This window comes from Lactuca saligna, chromosome 2, assembly GCF_052625555.1.
Source record: "Lactuca saligna cultivar CGN05327 chromosome 2, ASM5262555v1, whole genome shotgun sequence".
Classification (NCBI taxonomy): domain Eukaryota; kingdom Viridiplantae; phylum Streptophyta; class Magnoliopsida; order Asterales; family Asteraceae; genus Lactuca; species Lactuca saligna.
The window spans coordinates 11,080,807-11,088,647 of record NC_136418.1 but is presented as its reverse complement, the minus strand read 5'-3'; positions in this window follow the sequence as shown (position 1 = coordinate 11,088,647).

Here is a 7,841-nt window from a genome sequence, read left to right as displayed (position 1 = left end):
AGGATGATTAGGGAGAGGCTCAAATGAGATAAAGACGCTTATATAGGTCTCAAGTCTAGAATTTAGGGTTTGGACATCCGTCACGTACGCCCAGTGTACTCTTCGCACGCCCAATGTACGTGCTATCCCTCCGTAATCAATCATGCAAAGTACACTAAGTGTAACCATGAGTACGCCCATCATACTTAAGGGACTTATTATGTAATATTTCATAATTTTCAAGGGCTTCAAGGTAATACCTGATTTGGAGTGTTACAACACTCCCCCACTTAAACTAGACTTCTGCATCTCCTCCTCTGGCTCTCCTCCTCTGGCTCCCATGTCCATTTGGAGCCCCTTCGGTGCTGCCATTACACCTTTACCAGCGTCACTTCTTTGTTCTGAAGACCCTTGGTCTTCCTATTTATCAAGGTCCTAGCTTTCCCCTCCTTTAAAACCCGATGACCCCTTTCCAGGGTGACACTTTCAGTAACAAGAAATCCCCCACCTGGAACTCAAGATCCGATTGCCGCCGGTTAGCATAACTTTTTTGATGGCTCTGTGCGACTCGCAACTGGTCGCGCACCTGCTGAATCATCCCGGTAGTCTTGATCACTACCTCGGTGCTCCCCATGACCCGGTATCCAACCTCGCCACAACAAACCGGGGTCCTACATCTCCTACAATACAACATCTCGAATAGCGGTCGCTGATACTGGCATGGTAACTGTTGTTTTATGAAAACTCTGCCAACAGGAGGTATGTATCCCAACTATGACAACCCATTATTTCATTTGAATAAAACTCTAAAGTACAAGTGTGTTTATTCAACATATATGCAAGATTATGGAGAAACCATGTAGAAATAGAGTGGTATAACCTTCAGGAATAACATAAAATTTACATGTGGTGGAATCGAATGTATACTAGTTATAACATAAGGGATTAAACTTGAATAAATCAAAGTTAAAATGGAGTGGAATGGTGTTTATGGAATTAGGGTTGTCCAAACCGTAAACACATGTTTATGGGGGACAATCAAACGGTGAAGACCCATAAAGGGTGTAAACTCCAAAACGTGAGCACCTTAAAGGTGTAAACCAATCCGTAAACCCCTAAAGGCGAGAAATTCAAACCATAAACCCTTTTTCCATTGACTAAAATCCATAAACACCCTCTTCTAGAAGCATTGGACAGTGAACACACCCTTATATATATATATATATATGTATATGTATATATATATATATATATATATATATATATATATGTGTGTGTGTGTGTGTGTAAGTCCCCAAAATTGCTTGTGTATCAATCAGATCCAATTAATGGTGCGGAATCCCAATCAATTGGATGATGTCAGATCAAATACAAGAGAAGAAGAAGAAGAATTAAGATGAATCTAATGATGTATTCAATAAATTAAGTGATGCTCCATTTACATAGATTCTCTCACACACACAATTCTTCTCTCTAGAACATGCTCCTCTCCTCTCTATCCGTACACTTATCACCCTATATACATGAGACATGGGCCACCAGCAGCACACGAGTGTGCACACGCGTGTGCGGCCGCACACACATGTGCAACCGTACATAGCCACAAAATTACAGAAAAATATATTTTTCTAGAAAAGCAAAGTATAAACCATATTTTTGACCAAACAATCTCCCCCTTGGTTTTGTAGCTTTCTTTTCTAGTTGATCCAAATAACTCCCCCTAAAATGTAGCTGGCTTTTCTTCTTAATCTTCATCGAGAGCTTGGCTTCAATATTAATCTTCAAATTCTTCACAACTTCAAGATGAACTTGATGAATCTTTAATGAATGACGTCATCTTGTGCAGTTGGGCTTTTCTTCAGAATTTGACATTGAATACACATTGGGTGAGGAGGCTTCTTGTACTAATTCTTGAAAGATAGCGCTTTTAGCTTGAGAATCTTCAGATAAAATATCAGAGAGAACTAATCTACTGGATCACTTCAGTAGGTTTATAGATAGTAGTAGATTGATTGAGGAGGCTTTAATGCAATCTGTCACATAATCTTCAAGTGCAGTTTGACCTTGCTTCTAGGGTTGAAGGATTGAATGTTTAAAGAATAATCTTCATTTTCTTGTTCCTTCGAATGAGAATTCTTCAATGATCACGGATGAAACGTTGGCTCAAAAATATCAATACAGTCTTCACGAGTCTCATCTACGTTTGAAATCACTTTTCAAGACAAAACAAAACTAAAAGAAAAATTAGCACACAAAAAATATTTTTGGATTTTTGATATTTTTTGAAAAAAATAAAAGAGAAATAACAATTTTTTTTCGATTTTTTTGTTTAATTTCTGAATTTTTTTTTATTTTTGTTTGATTTTTTTTATTTTTTTTTACATCAAGCATGCACAAATCTATTACTCATAAATGTCAGGTACACCTTGAAAAGTACACACACACGTCACTATTCATTTTTACTTACTGACAGACTGACAACACTTTAAATACTACCCACTCCAGCACACACATGAGTGCAGCCGCACACGACGTGTGCGGCCGTACACACGTGTGTAGCCGCATACACATGTGTGGCTACACACATACACAGTCTAATCCAATGCACCACTACACTACATACACTATCACTCTACCAAGATTGATACATAAAGAATGAATAGCCCAAACCACAAAAGTATAGTCTTTCAATCTCCCCCTTGGTTTGTGGCTAACATATGCTTGTTCTTTAATCTGTGGGCTTTTCAAACAACTTCAAATCGAACTTTCCCATGGAGCCCATCCAAACTCTTCCATTTATGATGGTGGCGACCATTCCAGTGACCTCTTTTGCATCCGCCTCCATGAAATCATTTTTACATATAATCTGGTGACGAGACAGAGTGCAGATATCCCTTTCCCTGAACCTTAGAAGATCTTTAGCACTTATCAGCCTTAAGAATTGTTCTCTATCCTTGAATTTTATGGCAGCAGTGGCAGTTTCATAGTCGTATGCCAAGATTTCCATATTGTCAAGGTATCCCTCATGAAAGTGTTGAGGGATAGGAATTTCCTTATGCTCTTTAGTTGCAGGCCAAAGGATAATCTTCATGGGCTCGCCTGATTCATGATCCAAAATTTCTTTATGTTTTCTATATAAGGCTCTTGCAGTCTTCATTCTTGGAAAGTTTTCCTTGACCTGTCTGTTAAGAAATATTTTGAAACTTGTTACGTTGGGAACTTCAGAGGGATTATGGAATGGAGCTCTCAAGAGTTCAGCAAGATCCACTTTAATCCATGAGTTAAAATCATGCATGCTTTTGTAATATTCTACTTTTGTAATATTCTGCTTTTGTAATATTCAGGAATTCCTAAGTTCCTTTTCACAACCCACATGTTTGACTCGGGATCAAATGCACACATTTTGATTCCAGATCTGTCACCGAACTCGTCACCAAATTTTCTCCTTTTGAGATCTGTCACAGTTAGCACAAGATCTTTGGCTTTGCGATTTTCATTCGAATTTTTCATAAAGAGTAATCCTTCGCTCTTGCTAACTGTGACAAACCTCATTCCTTGTCTGATTGTAATGCGGGCTCTGCTGCCTTCAGGTTCCTTTTCAAACTGATTAATAACAGTAGTTATTCTAGGAGGAGGTGGATCAACTGGAAAGTCGCGATGAGTAGATTGTGTGGGGGGCATGGGAGGATCTTCAATTTCGTGCAGCTGCTGAAACAAAGCTTTAACTTTATCACCGAAGGCATCATACAGAACGTCCTTCAAATTGAAGTAGAAAGCTGTCACAGAGCCAAGATTTGTCTGCAGATTCTTAATCTGTTTTGTCTTCACTTCATCTCTTTCTTTAAGCTCTTCTATATAAGAAGTGTGTTGTTCCAGTAGAATGTTCTTTTCAATAAGTTCCTTCCTGAGAATACCAATCTCTTCCCGAAGTTCTGACACTATAGACTTGTCATCACCTGAATGTTCTTCCCTAAAAGATATGCCTTTACCCTGAGAGGAAGGGGTTGGACTGTTTTGTGCAAGGTGCTTGGCCAATCTAATTGAGGCTTCATCCAGTGAGGGTCGTGTTGGAGAATACTCTGGAATAGAGGATAAACCACCTATCTCAAATATTGTGCTTGGGACTTCATCTGACTGTAGTGGTGGAGTGACAACAGTAGTAGTGGTAACAGTGGATAAGACTTGAGGTGCATGGCTGACCGTAGGCACTCCCAGACTTGTATTCAATTGACTTCTTTCCAAAGAAGACTGGGAGGTTTGGGGTTGTGATGATTCATTAACAAGCGGAGCAGAAGTATAGAAAGTTTAGGATTAGCCTGGGAGCGAGCACATTGACAGACCGCAAACATTATGTCTGGGCGACTAGCATTCAGATACATGAGCGAACCGATCATTGATCGATAGTACGTCTAATCTACGAACTCGCCTTCAATATCAGGAGCCAGTAAAGGTCTCTCCGCCATGGGTGTAAGAGCAGGTTTTGTATCTCGGAACCTAAACTTCTCCTGCACATCATCCACATACTTTACATGGTGAATAAGGATCGCAGTTGAAGACTGTTGGACCTGAAGCCCCAAAAACATGGTCATTTCCCCAAGCGAACTCATCTCGAACCACTTCATCATCACATCTTCGAACTCATTACAAAGCTGTTGGCTTGTCGACCCGAAAATAATGTCATCTACATAGATTTGAAAAAGAATTTGATTTGGACCGACATGTTTGATAAATAAGGTCTTATCAATGGTGCCTCGGGAATAGTCGTGGTTGAGCAAATGTTGAGTTAGGGTAGCATACCAAGCTCTTGGAGCTTGATGCAGTCCATACAAAGCTTTGTCTAACTTGTAAACATGGTTGGGAAGCTTTGAGTTAACGAAATCGGGAGGTTGGTCAACATAAATCTCTTCCTTGACCTTTCCATACATGAAAGCCCTCTTGACGTCCATTTGGTATATGGTAAAGCTCATATATGAAGCATATGCGAGGAAGATACGAATAGCCTCCAAGCACGCCACTGGAGCAATATCTCTCCAATCCTAGTCCTGCTTTTATATGATTTCCATGAGTAATATCTCTCCAGTGCATTTGTCCTTCAATCATTTTTGCAATAGTTTCACTTGACCCATCATATTTTTTAAAATTATATTCAGCATTTTCAAAACGTGTTTTCAATAAGTCAAGTTCAGCGGACAAAGCTTCAAATTTTCGTTTGATATGGTCATAGTTCTCACATTTGTAAGTCCCCAATTGTAAGTCATATTTCTTGTTTTGGTTTTAAGTTAAAGGGCAATTAAAAAAATTATTTAAAAAATATATATATATTTAATTTTTTGGATAGATCGGGGCAAAATAATGAGGGTTTCTTTGCATTTTTCATAAAAACGAGTTTTTGATCGAGTTTTGGAGAAAAAAAGGGTAAGAACGTCGTTTTTTTTTCCTAAATCTGTTGAAGGTGTGCGGTTGAAGCTTGAAGGAGTGCGGTTGAAGTTGTTTTAAGGTGTGCGACTCGGTGTGCGGCTAGCCTCGCTTGTGTTCGTGTCCTATATCCTCGCTTCGCAGCTCTCGTCCTCGCAGCAGCCCTTTCATGAAAAAATAGAAATCGCGAGTTGAGGGTGTCGGGGATCGAACCCAAGACCTCTAGTTCACAGCCTCACGCCTTAACCAACTCGTCTAGGAGGCTCCTTATGTCATTCTTCCGAAATTTAAAATATAACTCGTCCTTTTCGCATCTAATTTCGCAAATTGACAAATTCAACCAAAAATTCATTTTTTTTATTTTTAAATTCCATTTTCATCCGAAAAATTTTAGTTTTAAAGTTTAGACTTTATTTTTTAACTTTTGAGCTTAATATTTTGCTTTTGACTTTCAAGTTTGACCTTTGACTTTAATCTTTGACTTTTTCGTTTAAGTTTTAAAATTTCAAATTTAGCTTTTATGATTGAGTTTTAAGTTTGACTTTTCAAATTTGACTTTTTAAATTTGACTTTTAAGGTTGACTTTTGAGGTTTATTGTCAAAGGGCTTTTTTTTTATTTATAAAAATGAGTTCCTCATCCATTCCGGTACATGAAGTTTCATGTACTCCATCTTGTGTTAAAATTATGAAATTTTTACGAGAATCAATAGATCTAATCAAGAGAGAGAATGAGGACTTAAAATATGAAGAATACACACTTAGGAAAAACCAAAAGCCCTTAAAGACTCAATTAGAAAATAAAATAAAGGACTTTAGGAAATTACAAGAGGATTACAGCAACAAGTGTGAAAATTATGATTACATTAAGAAAAAACTTGCTGCTATAACTGAAGAACTTGACGCTTTGAAAATTAAGTGTGGAAAAACAAACATTAGTTTAAAAAATTACATTGCGTCAAGTAAGATAGTCGAGTCCTTATTTGAAAACCAATTAAAATTCAAAGATAATAAAAACAAGGGTTTAGGGCATGATTGTGTTCCTGCACCTTTCAATCATAACTACACATCCATCCCTATGACACATGAAGAAATTGACAAGGAGGCACATCTCCAATATGGGAAACCTGTTGCGGTTGTGCCAGAAAAGGATGAAGTGAACGTTTATAATGATTCTGTTACATGTGCAGGTAAAGTAGCAGAAAATGAGAACAAGGAGAAAACTATTGAACAATCCAATGACTCCTTGAACTCTGAATCAGTTGCTTCGAACTCAGTTGCTTCTGATCAACCTGCTGTTGAGAAATACAGGCCTCCAAAATAAGCGAAACAGACAGCTTCCTGTAAGTGTGCATGTGGGAACAACTAGAGACAAGGCAAGGATATGCCACCAGGGGCAGGAAGAAACAACTTCACAGTGAAGAAAAAGACATGTTTTCACTGTGGAACACCTGGAATCATTGCCAGAAATTGTCCTAATCGTGCATACGTTCCCTACTATGCACAAGGCTGGAAAAATGCGCAAAGTAGGAGATTTTACAAAAGAAATCCTTCGAGGTCACATTCAGACAATGGCGACTGGAATGCCACGAAGGGTAAGAGTTCTACTCCCAAGGTCAAGAAGTCCAATCCAAGAGATACTCCCGTGAAGCCAAAATAAAAGTCATCTCAACGGTCGACTTTAAGTTCAAAATCAAGTGCTGAGCCACCCATCAGATCGAAAAAGAAATGGGTTAAACCCAACTACAAATGGGTTCTGAAGGCTCAATCTCCCAAATCATGTAATGCTTCTAATAACTTTACATCTTCTGTTTGTGATAAACAATATATATCATGGGAGAGAGTATCATGCAGAGATGATAGAGGTCAACCCAGTTTCAAAATGGATTGGGTTCCAAAGACCAATTGATCCCGCTCTGTGTCGGAGCATCTATGGAGGCAAATCATCAGATTTCAGTTTGTTGATAATGGCTGTTCCAGGCACATGATAAGAGGTATCTCTCAACTGTGCAACACTAAGAACTTTGTTTGAGAGTATGTGTCCTTTGCAGGATAGGAAGAAAGGAAGGGATCATACATTAGGGTTTGTGCTTAACGATGTGAAGAATTTTCGGATCTGTTCTGAGTTTATGCATGGTGTTCTCAGACCTTCTGGATGGAAATTCAATTGGTGACTTACTGTTTGAGTTTTCTTCTCAATACTCCTGAGTTTATCTTACTCTGGTTCCTTTTAAAGACAATTCATCATTATCTTAATAGTTTTCGGTGTAATGATGTGTTGGGAAGTGATATCAACAAGTGATAACAAACAATTTGAATCTGTGTAAGGTACCAAAGCCGAATTGTCAAGGCTCTGTGTTCGATGCACTGGTAGGCATGAAGATTTTAACGAACTTGACTAGGTGCAGATGAGCTTAAGGAATCTAGAGAGTTGATAAATCTTGACCTA